At 39.6% G+C, this 13322-nt stretch overlaps 1 protein-coding gene and 1 pseudogene across 18 annotated transcripts in view; both read right to left on the minus strand.

Moving 5' to 3' along the window:
• The window catches only part of LOC105480028 (KIAA1217 ortholog), a 910528-nt gene that overhangs the window by 372082 nt on the left and 525124 nt on the right, over window positions 1-13322 (minus strand). The gene's annotated exons all lie outside the window — the stretch shown is intronic.
• Window positions 1-13322, minus strand: part of LOC139356395 (nucleoporin NUP35 pseudogene) — a 30705-nt pseudogene continuing 17383 nt past the window's right edge.

A 13322-nucleotide genomic window follows, 5' to 3' on the forward strand; every position in this document is an offset into this window, starting at 1 on the left:
TTGAGGAGTTGAGGATATAGCTGGAAAGATAGGGAAGGACCTGACTGTAGAGGTCCTCAAAGTTAATGAAGGTGAGCAGAATAAGCCACCTTAAAAGAAGCCACTTTGGCATAAGGATTTTTCTGAGTCAAAGGAAATTGAGAAAGAGGAGATGCAGAAGGAACTCTCTGCCACCCCTATTTTTGCCTTAAAGCAGGGGATAAATTTCATACTAGGAAAAGGAGATAACTCTTATCACTGAAGATTGTAATAACTTGAGTCTACATAATAAAACTAATTAAATAATCCATATCTTCCACTAGTTTTCTCCATATACTTACTTTCCTAAAATTTGTTGCACTTAGAAGCTGTATTAGTCTGTTCTTGCACTATTATAAAGAAATTCCTGGACCTAGCATGGTGGCTCATGCCTGTAATCCCAGCACTTTGGGAGGCTGAGGCAGGTGGATCACTTGAGGTCAGGAGTCCAAGACCAGCCTGGCCAACATGGTGAAACCCCATCTCTAAGAAAAATACAAAAAATTAGCTGGATGTGGTGGCACACACCTGTAGTTACAGCTACTTGGGTGGCTGAGGCATGAGAATTGCTTGAACCCGGGAGGCAGAGGTTGCAGTGAGTCGAGATGGTACCACTGCACTCCAGCCTGGGCGACAGAGTAAGAATCCATCTCAAAAGAAAAAAAAAAAGAAAGAAAGAAGGAAAGAAAGAAAGAAACAAACAAACAAAGAAAGAAATTAATTCCTGAGACTGGGCAATTTAAAGGGAAAAGAGGTTTAATTGGCTCATGGTTTTGCAGGCTATACAGGAAGCATGACTGGGGAGGCCTCAGGAGACTTACAATCATAGCAGAAGGTGGAGGGGAAGCAGGCACATCTTCACATAGCCAGAGCAGGAGGAAGAGAGGGGGCAGGTACCACACACTTTAAAATAACCAGATCCCACGAGAAGTCTAGCATGAGACAGCACTTGGGGGATGGTGCTAAATCATTAGAAACTATGCCCATGATCCAATCACCTCCCACCAGGCCCTACCTCCAATATTAGGGATGAAAATTGAAGAGAAGATTTGGGTGGGGACACAGATCCAAACCATATCAGAAGCCCAAAGCCTTTTACTTTGTCTTGTCACTTATCCACAATTTATTGCTCGTTGTTAAAATGGTATATAAGCATCAATGCCTAAGTACTTTTTGAAGGTTTTTACTTCTTTTCTGTGAGGTCCTCTGTGTACATGGGAGATAGACACTTTCTCGTGTTAATTGTCTTTTGTCAGTTTAATTCACAGACCCCAGTCACTGAATCTAAGAGGTTAAAGAAAAAGTTATTTTTTTCCTCCCTTACATTAGGCAAATGAATGATAGGAAGAAATGCTCAAAAGTGACATCTGACTTATGATTTAAATAAATAACTAAAATTTGGGATACTTAAAATACTGTTTTTCCTAATATGTCCCATTTCCCTGAAACATTAAAAAAAATCTCTGTAACATAGTCTTCCTGTATGTCATAAAAATATAGAACAAAAAAACCTCAGGCTAAAGAGAAAGGTGAAATGTACATCATATCACGGAGCCACTTAGTTCCAAGACCATGGGTGCTGAGAAACTTCAAAGGAAATGGAACAACTTAAATGTAATTCTAACTTTGAACTCAGTTAACATAAGAAGAGTCCCTTTTCCCGCTTTACTTATTTCATGTCTGCTTTGATGGGTAGTGAAAAGGAATCTACTGGCTGAAATTAAAATGGTACAATCTAATATATGGTGGCTGGCTGTTATCAAAGGTGGTGGAGAACAGGTGCAAGAAGTTACAAAGGAAAAGTCCAGAATTTCACCCTGAGTAAATCCCATCATAGCACCTCAGAAGACCTGGCTTTATGTCCTGGTTTCACCATGTTTAAGCCAGATGGATGTACCCCAACTCAACTGCAGATTCTTCATCCGTGAAATGGGGATAGGATTCCTTGCCATGTTTACAATGTTGTGAGAATTCAATGTGAAAGTATTTATAAACTTTAAGTCACTTTATACAAATAAAGCATTATTAAATTCCATCAACAGATAAAACAATAAACAGTTCTAAAGGAGATTTTTGTTTTTCCTAAATCCCTATGCAAGTGACATTAAAGTAAATATTAATTGTGGTACATAATGTCAGGGATAATGGTAAAACAATGCTAAATGACATACTCTTTTATGCACATTTACCTTTTTGTCTGGCCTTACTTAATTTGCTCTCCTCAGAATAAACATCTTCAACTCTAGCTATACATTGGTGTTACTCTCTGAAAGCTAAATACTACAGGAATTTGTATCTGATATTTAGGAAAACCACCAGACCTGGTTCTATCTGTACACACATTAGATAAAGGATCCAGCAAACAGATGCTCCTTCTTGCAATCAGCCAAGAACTTCTAATATTCTGACAACTTGTTAATCAACCAACATATGGTATCACTTTAGTAAACACAACACTCAGATTTTGCTTTTTACAGGGCATTTTCTGAGAGATGTAATGGTCCTGACTCATCAGCACTATTCACTGGAAATCAAGTGAAGCTAGCCTCCCCCACCACCTTCGATTTGTCTAATTACTTGGGGAAAAATAAATATAAGCATTGACTGGAATTTTGTGTACTTTTTTTCTGAGTTGAGATTTTTTAACTGTCACCTTTGTAGACATTTGTAAAAGTAGTAGAAAATCTTTATGATACAGATTTACATATATCACAGGTCAAAAAATGTCCGTAGTTCTACCATTTGATCCAGCAATCCCATTACTGGGTATCCAGAGGAAAAGAAGTCATTATATGAAAAAGATACTTGCACATGCATGTTTATAATAACACAATTCACAATTGCAAAAATATGGAACCAGCCCAAATGCCCACTGATCAATGAGTGCATAAAGAAATTGTGAGAGAGATATATATATATAATATATATATGATAAAGATATATATATGTTATGTAGATAAAGATATATATGATATAAAGATATATGTGATATATATGATAAAGAAATTGTGATGTGTGTGTGTGTGTATATATATAAATAGGAATACTACTCAAAAGAAATGAATTAATGACATTTGCAGCAACCTGGATAATATTGGAGACTATAATTCTAATTGAAGTAACTCAGGAATGAAAAATCATACACACACATACACACACACACACGCACACACACACACATATACACCATGGAATACTATTCAGCCATAAAAAGGAGTGAAATAATGGCATTCATAGCTACCTGGATGGTATTGGAGATCATTATTCCAAGTGAAGTAACTCAGGAATGGAAAACCAAACATTGTATGTTCTCACTGATAAGTTGGAGCTAAGCTATAAGAATGCTAAGCTATAAGGAGCTAAGTTATAGGGATGCAAAGGCATGATACAATGGACTTTGGAGACTCAGCAAAAGGACAGAAGTGGGGTGAAGAATAAAAGACTACATACTGGGCCGGGTGCGGTGGCTCATGCCTGTAATCCCAGTACTTTGGGAGGTCAAAGTGGGCAGATCACCTGAGGTCAGGAGTTTGAGACCAGGCTGGCCAACATAGTGAGACCCTGTCTTTACTAAAAATACAGAAAAAAAAATTAGCCAGGCATGGTGGTGCACACCTGTAATCCAGCTGCTTGGAAGGCTGAGGCAAGAGAATCAGTTGAACCCAGGAGGCAGAGGTTGCAGTGAGGTGAGATCACGCCACTGCACTCCAGCCTGGGCAATAGAGTGAGACTCCATCTCCAAAAACAACAACAAAACACTACACATTGGGTACACTACACACTGTTCCAGTGATGGGTACACCAAACTATCACAGATCACCTCTAAAGAACTTATTCATGTAACCAAACACCACCTGTTCCCCCAAAACCTATTGAAACAAATAAATAAATAAAATGTTTAAAAAGTCTGTAGTTCTTCGATTAGTTACCTAAGGACTGTCATAACAAAGTACTGTAAGCTGAGTTGCTTAAAACAAGAGACATTTATTTTCTCATAGTTCTGGAGGCTAGAAGTCTGAAAGTGAGTTGTTGGGAGGGTCATGCTCCCTGCAAAGCCTGTAGGTGGGGATCCTTCCTTACCACTTCCAGTTTTTGGTAGCCTGAAACCTTTCTTGGCTAATCCTCTTCTGTGATAGGAAATAGGATTTCAAGGTATAGCTTTAGACTCATTTGTGTGTATGTGTGTGTGTGTGTCCACAAGCATGCACATATGTGCATATAGTTTGGATGGGAGAAATGTCCTCCTCTCTGGTGTGGATGCTGACATGTGCAGAGATACCTGGGACACACCTTTCGGTGAAGGATAAGCTGCCCAGGTGGCAAGGCAGCAAGCCAAGAACTAGACAGACATCGAAGGGCCTGCATTTGTGGCCTCTGAGTCGTACTGGGCAGGAGTAGTAACAATAACTCATATTCCATGCTCTATTGCCATTCCATAAAACTTCCAGAAAAGCTTGTCTCCATGCACAGTGAAGCCCTGGTCTTACCCCTGGTGAGACTTGAGCCCCTTCTCCAGAAGTCAGGAGGAGGTAGACTTGACAGTGTCATCACAGAGATCAGTTGGAATTAGAGATGGCGCATTTCCATGATGGAGGAGAACATGACAGGTGTCAGAAGACACTTGTTCTTGAGAGTACAAGACAGCCCTGTGGAACATTCAGAAATGCCTGAGGGGCACATGGAAATTGATAAACTTATGGCAAAGAGATGCAGCTTGGACTTTGCAATTTGGACATTTAAAAGGCAATGTGACTTTTTTGAAGTCATAGTCTTCAGAGGATAAAGATTCGGGTTACTCAAACTAATACTAACACTCTTATTAAAAAGGTAGTTGATAATTGTTAAGCATTTCCTATGAAGCAGGCAGTATTTTAAGCTTTTGAAGTTCTAGAATTATCTACGCACAATTCCAATTTTAGAATCAGTTTCTACTTTGAGTGTCTATGTAATATTTTAATGTATAAAGTTGAACCATCTTTTAGGTAGAGGACTGAACCAGATGATCTCTTTAGAAGTGGAAGTCTTAGATTCTGTGACTATTATGATGCCATGTAAGTAGTCTTGGTAACTTTAGAGCAGAGGTCCCCAAACTTTTTGGCACCAGAGACCAGTTTTGTGGGAGACAATTTTTACATGGATGAAGGTCAGGGAGTGGTTCTGGGGATGATTCAAGTGCATTATGTTGATTGTGCAATTTATTTCTATTATTAAATTGTAATATATAATGAAAAATTATATAACTCACCATCATGTAGAATCAGAGGGAGTCCTGAGCTTGTTTTCCTGAAACTAGATGGTCCCATCTGGGGATGATGGGAGACAGCGACAGATCATCAGGCATTAGATTCTCATAGGGAGCATGCAGCCTACATCCCTCGCTTGCTCAGTTTACAATAGGGTTCACGATCCTATGAGAATCTAATACCACCATTGATCTGACAGGAGGTGGAGCTCCAGAGGAAATGCGGGTGATAGGGAGTGGCTGCAAATACAGATGAAGCTTCCCTCGCTGGCCTGCTACTCACCCCTGCTGTGCAGCCTGGTTCCTAACAGGCCACAAACCAGTATCAGTCCATGGCCTGGGGGTTGGAGACCCCTGCTTTAGAGTATTATGCTTCCAGGAATTGTCTTGTTAATAACTTCATTGAAACTTATAATTCTGGGTACAAAACAAAGGAACAGTCCACAGTTCACTTAAGAATGAGCCAGACAGTCAAGAGCAGATCTGAAGTATCATATCAAAGAGAGAAAACAGAAGGGAAAAGCAGATTCCAAACACCTGTAAAAACAAAATACACGGAGTGCCTGAGTTTGAACTTGTGCACAGGCAGGGAATTATGAACAATGCTGACGTCTCTGGTCAGCTGTGTCCTTCAGGTCTTCAACAGGTTATTTCAGTGTTGGTACTAGTGATGGCCAACACCTATATAGTCTTACTATGTGCTAAGCATGTTTAACCATTGGACAAATGTTAACTTATTTAATCTCACAGTGACTCAGTAAAATATGTACTAGTATTGTCTCAGTTCTGCAGATTAGAAAATGGAGTCACAGAGAGGCTAAGCAACTTTTCTAAGGTAACTCAGCTAGGATGCACTAGGGTCAAGATCTGAACCCAGAGAATTTGGCTCTAGTTTTTGTGCTCTAAGGGACTACACAAACTGCTTCGCAAAATTGTTACTGAGGTGCTTTCTCCCTTCAGAATCCCAGAGCAGTCTATCTTGTCTCTATGAATTTGGACATGAAAGAATATCCTCTTGGCATAGTGGTCATAGGAAAACGGTTCCTCCAGGAGTGACAAATTATTTGATGGTGTTTCATGTAAATCTCTTCTCTTTTTCCACCATTATGGGGCAAGACAGAACAAGCCCATAGTTCCCATTTAAATGGTTGCTGTCTTAAGAGAAACCAGGAAATTCAAATTTATTATCTTCTTTTCTGTACCACCCTGTGTGAATTATACTCACTATAATAGCCAAAGTTTTGGGCTGAATTTTTGGTTTCATCACATACCAACTGTATGATCTCTGTCAAGCTGTTTGCCATGTCTAAGCCTCAGTTTCCTCTTTGTTTAAATGGGGATAATAATAGCCCCAACCTCAGAGGATGTTGTGAGGATCACATTAAGACCATGCATGTAAACTCCTTCCTACAGTTCCTAGCTTGCAGGAAGGTTTCAATAACTTCTAGCTTTTTGCTATGATTTTTGATTATGGTGTCAATCATCATTATATTTATTTATTTATTTATTTATTTATTTGAGATGGAGTTTTGCTCTTGTTGTCCAGGCTGGAGTGCAATGGTGCAATCTCAGCTCACTGCAACCTCTGCCTCCCGGGTTCAAGTGATTCTCCTGCCTCATCCTCCTGAGTAGCTGGAATTACAGACATGCACCACCACGCCCGGCTAATTTTGTGTTTTTAGTAGAGACGGGGTTTCTCCATGTCAGTCAGGCTGGTCTCGAACTCCCAACCTCAGGCGATCTGCCCGCCTCGGCCTCCCAAAGTGCTGGGATTACAGGCGTGAGCCACCGTGCCCAGATGATCATCATTATTATTGAAGGAAAAACAATATTAACTTTCAAAAACATTTATTATAATTTGGAAATTGAACATTTTCAATTTTTAAAATTTTAGGTGTTTCCAATGCTTTTTTATTAGGATCATTTATTTTTAAAAGTTTCATGAAGGCTTTGTAAATATCTAGACTAATGGAGTCCCTTCTAGCCATGCTATATTCCCTATTTATGAGAGCTTTTCAATAAAAATGTTTCCTGTTGCTTGTCTTATCAGAGCCATGTATGTTGGTGTTATAAATTCATTGTAAGCTGATGATGAAGAAGATGATGATCATGATGACAATGTCATCACAAACCCATCCGCTTTGAGCACTCACATTCCGGGAGTACCTAATTTGACTGAAGATAATTCTGATTACGTCTTTGAGTGAATGAAGTGCTTAATGCCTTCTTTGCCCTTGACAGATTGATCCTACCAATCTAAGCTTTTAGCTGTCCCCAATGGGTTGGTAAGCTTAGTTTTGCTGACGCCATTTAGAGAAAAGAGAGTGTTTAGAAAACAACATTGGAATTTGCTTTTCTACTCGGCATTATTGGGCAGAACACATCTCTGAACAGAACAGGCCCAACTGGGCATGCATTCAAGGGGATGTCACAGCCAGAGAACCCACAGGATGTGGTGCCCCTTCACTCATAAGACAGTTCCAGGGAGGATAGCTCACTACTATACAGTACTATTTTGTAGGTTTGTAATGTTCAATCCATGCAGACTTTTCTTCAAGTTTATAGGGCACTTATTTGGATTGGAAACTTCTAGTCAATTCAGTATAGAAATGAATGGCAGCAACTTAAATCTTTTGCTCTATAAGCTGCAGAGGTAATGGAGATTATTTATATAGAGTCAGAAGCAGTGAGGGTTTTTTGACCATCATGTTGGTTCACTACTGCCTTTGTCCTCTCTTTATCACTGACTTTGGACTTATTTACTCTGCACCCATCCTCAGCCTTCATACGGGGGATGTTGTCAAAGAGGCTCCCCTCGGAATGTCTCCAGACAGTGCATTCCTGCAAAACCCACTGACTCAATATTTCACAGCCAGGAAAATAATGAAGTTCCCAAAAGAGGCAAATTTCACACAATGAGCTTGGGAACAGACTGGAGAGCGTCCCTCTTTTCTTTAAAAAACCAAACAACAGAGATACTTGAAAAAGACTCATTCATCAAACACAAAGGCCAGCTTCCCCTGGGAGTCCCACCTTCCTCTCCTCCTTTCAGGAGCGAGTCTATTTATCTCCCTGTTCCGAAGCCCCAACTTACCACTCGGCAAAGAGCAACCAGTGCTGCGAAATACTGAATGTAGAATAAAGTCTTTTCAACGCTGCTGGATTTAGGACAGAAACAAACTATCATTGGAAAATGTTACTCTTAATTTAATTTGGGTTTTTGTATAAAGCATGGATGTATGTAGATAATCACAACCAATAGTCTCTTTACTAGCATAAAATCTACATTTTCCATGGCTAGCAGAGAGCTGCACTTACATAACACAATCAACTACTGCTATCAGATATAGCCTGTTTATGAAAAAATATCCCTTAAAGCTTTCTGAGTACTAATAAATTATCTTCCAAAATAGCAATTTAGGGAGCTTAGGTGTCTGTTCTGTTTTTTGTTGTTGTTGTTTGTTTGTTTACTGTTTTATGAGTGTGGAATACTTTATGTCCTATAAATTGCTCAGGGTCAGAGGCACTTTATATTGGTTGCCATGGAAACCAGACAATGACCCAGACTGGGAGAGGAGCTCATCTTTGTCTAAGAGAAGCACCCTTTTCCTTAGAAGGGTCCTGGCAACCTAGGATGCCTGAGGGCTGTGCAGACCCTGGCACAGCAAACATGGAACAAGTTAAATACTCTGTAGAATTTGATGGACTTGCTGATTGAATATAACCATCTTTTCTAGATCTACACTTCATTCATTCATTCATCTGAATTTTTGATTTATTGGATAATTATTAGGTATTCAGTTATGGCAGGGAACAAAACAAATTCCCTGTCCTTGCAGAGATAGCCTTCTGGTGGTACAGACAATGGTAAACAATGAGTGGTCAATGCAGTGAGGAAAGATAAAGCAGAATATATGCTACAGACTGATGGTGGTGTTATTCAGAGGGTGGGCAGGGAAGGTGATTGGGGGTAAGAAAGCCATTGGGACTAGAATGGAGAGAATGAGAATTGAGGGATGGAGCATGGGTCAGGAAGAACAGGCATGGGCCAAACCATTGAGGTCTCATAAACTTTTATGCCAAGTGTGATGAGAAGCAATGGTACATTTACTGACATCCTTAAAGTTCTGAGCTTTAATGCTCTGGGCAATTTAAAGATAGTAGATAAATAATAAATGAAGATCAACATTGGGCATAACACAAAAATTTGACATATCGAAGACTTTTGAAAATGTTGTTGCATCTCATGTTTCTCAAGGGTTAACTACGCTCATTTTATCAATTGAGCTTCCTGTCTGGTTCTCCACTGGCTGGCAGCTGGAGTCTTGTGAATTACGTACTTGAATGACCCTGTGCTCTGCCAGCACCTAGATCGTGTGCTTGGCAAGCACACCTGAGAGTGAACTTAAACACACCTTCAGAGCCACTGCTTGATGATCCAGATGAAAAATGGCCTCTTTAGATTATGGAGTTTCCTTTGCTTAAGAAAAGAAAAATAATTTCTCCAGGAAGTGAGAGGTAAGGTGCTCTGTTATATAGGACAGCCTTTGAGGCTAATATGTGTGAACACTGATAATGTCAGACAGTGGCTGGAGAGAACCGAGGCTGGCTTCAGTGAACAGAGGAAACAGGGACAGCCTGTCTTCTGCTTCTGGGGAGTGTCAGGAAATCCTCTGATATATTGGCCAGTCTGCTTTTTCCTCCCACCTCACTTTATCATATAGAAAAGGATCCAATTTTTAAATAATCAGCCATTCAGCTGGTCACGTTTCTTTTAAGAAAAATGTAGGTGTCCCATGTAGGGAGAGAAAGATCCACACCCCCACTGTTTCACAAAAGGTCTCCATAGCACAGAGGAAATGTCCTGCCACATTTCAGCTTCTGCTTAAGAGTTTCCTTTGGAAAGAGGCCATGCTGTAGTCAAACTCAGGACTGAATCCCAGTTAATCTATTTTCTAGTTGTGCATGCTTAGACAAGTTACTACTTTCATGGAGCCTCAGTTTTTCTTGTGTGAAAAAAAAATCCCTCCTTATAAGTAAGCTTTAGGATTAAAAATTATATGCCTATACCTCTATGACCTGACATCTAGTAGGAACTTAATTGATGGTCATAATTTTTGTCATTGTGATGAATAATTCAAATCTTATAATTTTTAGGTCCTTGTGTCACATACCCCTAGCAATCCCCAGGATTCAAGTTCAGTAATATCTGGAGAGGGAAGAATCTGCCAGAATTAGAATCCTTATGTTCCATTAACAGAGGTCATGGTTCATATGTTGGAAACCTAACCTCCAGTGCAATAGTGTTGGGTGGTGGGGCCTAGTGAGAGATGTTTTCATGAGGGCTCTGCTCTCATGAATGGGTAATGTTATCTCAGGATTGGGTTTGTTATGAAAGTGAGTTTGGCCTCCATCTTGGACTTTCTTGCACTCACTTGCTCCTTCCACCACTGGATGACATAACATGAAGGCTCTTGCCAGATGCCGAACCCTTGATCTTGGACTTCCCAGTCTCTAGAATCATGAGCCAATACATTTCTCTGTGGCATACCATTACGGCAGCACAAAACAGACTAAGACATGCCTATATTTTTCTAAATGATCACTAGAAAACACTGGGTTTGTGTGAGGCAGGGGAGTAGTGTCAGTGAGGAAAGAGTTTTGTTGATGAATATAAACATAATAATGGAAGGCCACTGAGCTCTTCACAGTTGTCCAAGTTGGGCAAAGGTGGAAAAACACTTAGTTCTCAGAAGTGAGAGGGCTTGGGTCTGTCCCTCTACAAGATAATCACGCCTTGACTGTTAGAGAGGGACAGGAGGTCTTTACATCTTGGGCTCTACTTTGCACGTGTTGTAGAGAACTACAGGAAAGATAAAGACATCCTGAGTTTGCGCTGTTACCAACAAATGACTTCACCAATGCCATATCATTTTTGAATCCTACAATATTCTGAGAGGACAAATATAGGGCATTGGTTTGCTTCATATTTTTGTAACATCTAAAGTAACACACACAGACACACACAAACACACCAAACCTTTCTAATATTTCTAAGTAACTGTTATTTTGTTATTCAGTGCTTTTTATCAGAAAGATGAAAGGAATTTGTAAAAGGAGAGACAACCTAAAACAAAGACTAGAGAAGTCCAAGCAGAAAGAAATCTTACCAGTTGACTGTCATTCAATATCTTTTTTAAAAAAGTAAGTGTGTTTCCTGTTTTTAATCATTCAGGAAATGCATTTTCCTTTTAAAAAGAGATGATGTGAAACCCAAAGCTATATGCTTAACTTTTAACTTATTCACTGTCATCCCTTTCCAAAATAGCTTTCTTCTCCAGCTCTCAGCACCTGAAATGTGTTTATTCTGATCAAAATTATTCTTTTTTTTAAAAAAATGAATTAATTTATTTTTTGTTGATACATAATAGCTGTACACAGTTTTGTAGTACATGTGATAATCTGATACATCCATATAATCAAATCAGGGTAATTGGGATGTCCATTACCTTAAATACTTATGTTTTCTATATGCTAGGAACATCTGAATTATGCCCTTCTAGCTTTTAAAAATTTTTTTATTTTTTTATTTGAGATTGAGTCAGGTTGGAAGTGAAGTGGCATGATCTCAGTTCACTGCAATCTCCACTTCCCAGGCTCAAGTGATTCTTGTGCCTCAGTCTCCCAAGTAGCTGGGATTACAGGTATGCACCATCACATCCAGCTAATTTTTGTATTTTTAGTAGAGATGGGGTTTCACCTTCTTGCCCAGGCTTGTCTCAACTCCTGACCTCAAGTGATCTGCCCACATTGGCCTGCCAAAGTGCTAGGATTACAGGAGTAAGCCACCGTGCCTGGCCCCTATTTTGAAATATACAGTTGATGATGTTGACTATAGTCACCCTACTGATCTATTGAAAGCCAGATCTTATTTTTTTAATCTAAGTGTATATTTGTACCCGTTAATCAATAACCGAGGTTATTCTTAACATGAATTTCAATGCATTTTCTTTTAATCTAGTTTTCAGCAGCCACAGGAAATACATCTAGGTTGTGCACCCACTCAGAAACAATCTCATAGGTGATTTCTTTATTAAAGTGATTTGTTTATCAAGGAAGGAGGACATGAGGGTGGTGTTTTTCTTTCTAATCACTCAGTTTTATTAAAAAATATCCTTGAAATTTTAAAAACGATTTGTCCAAAGGTCTCAACATTCCTTTGAAGCTGCAGAAAAATGGCTTTCAAAAAACAAGTTTTTAATGCTTTTCTCTCTGGACTCTTACAAAATCAGAGGTGGTGAGGAGGATGGAGCATGGCAGAAGAAAGGCAACTGAGTCTACAGTACCAAGGGTGCGTCTTGAGTCTTGCTTTTTATAAACTGTCTTGTCACCTCGGCCTCTGACAAAAGCCAGCAAAGTTCACCCAAAGATAAATCAAATGCCTGAAGAACTCTCTTGCTAAAAGTTCAGTAAACTGCCTTTTTTCTGCTCTAGCTAGGAGATTGGATAGTTTGAACTCAGTGTCGAAAACATGAAATGGTTTCATTTGTTCAATGTTTCCAGTTATGGCCTTCAATCATGTCCTGTCAAATACCATTTTCCCATTCTTTGATGATACCTGAGCAAGATCCTATAAACTTCTGGTCACTTGGAGTTACAAAAAGTCTGGGCCAGTTTAAAACTCAAATTTTGTATCCAACTTAAATCTAATCTCTTTATTTTCTCTGGTGCAGGCTAAGCGATGGCTCAGGGTATATCCCACGGGTACAGAAAACGTTCTGCTTCTGGGTACCTCCACCTCTACCTCCATTCAAAATCTTGCTCCTTGGTGGGTCTGGGTCAGTGGAGAGGGATTAGGTGAATCCTTTCTGGGTGGTTTTCATTTTCTGTTTTTTGCATCTTGCACTAACGCTGATACATTCTTAGCATCTCTTCTGTGACGGACATCCAAATGTAGATCTTGGGTGCCAGACCAGGGTGCAGACAGTTCCTAGAGGTGAGAGCTTAGGCTCCTATTCAACTTCTTCCATTTCCAGCAGTACTCTTCCAACCTTACACATAC

Source organism: Macaca nemestrina, chromosome 9 (genome assembly GCF_043159975.1).
Source record: "Macaca nemestrina isolate mMacNem1 chromosome 9, mMacNem.hap1, whole genome shotgun sequence".
In the NCBI taxonomy this organism is placed as follows: domain Eukaryota; kingdom Metazoa; phylum Chordata; class Mammalia; order Primates; family Cercopithecidae; genus Macaca; species Macaca nemestrina.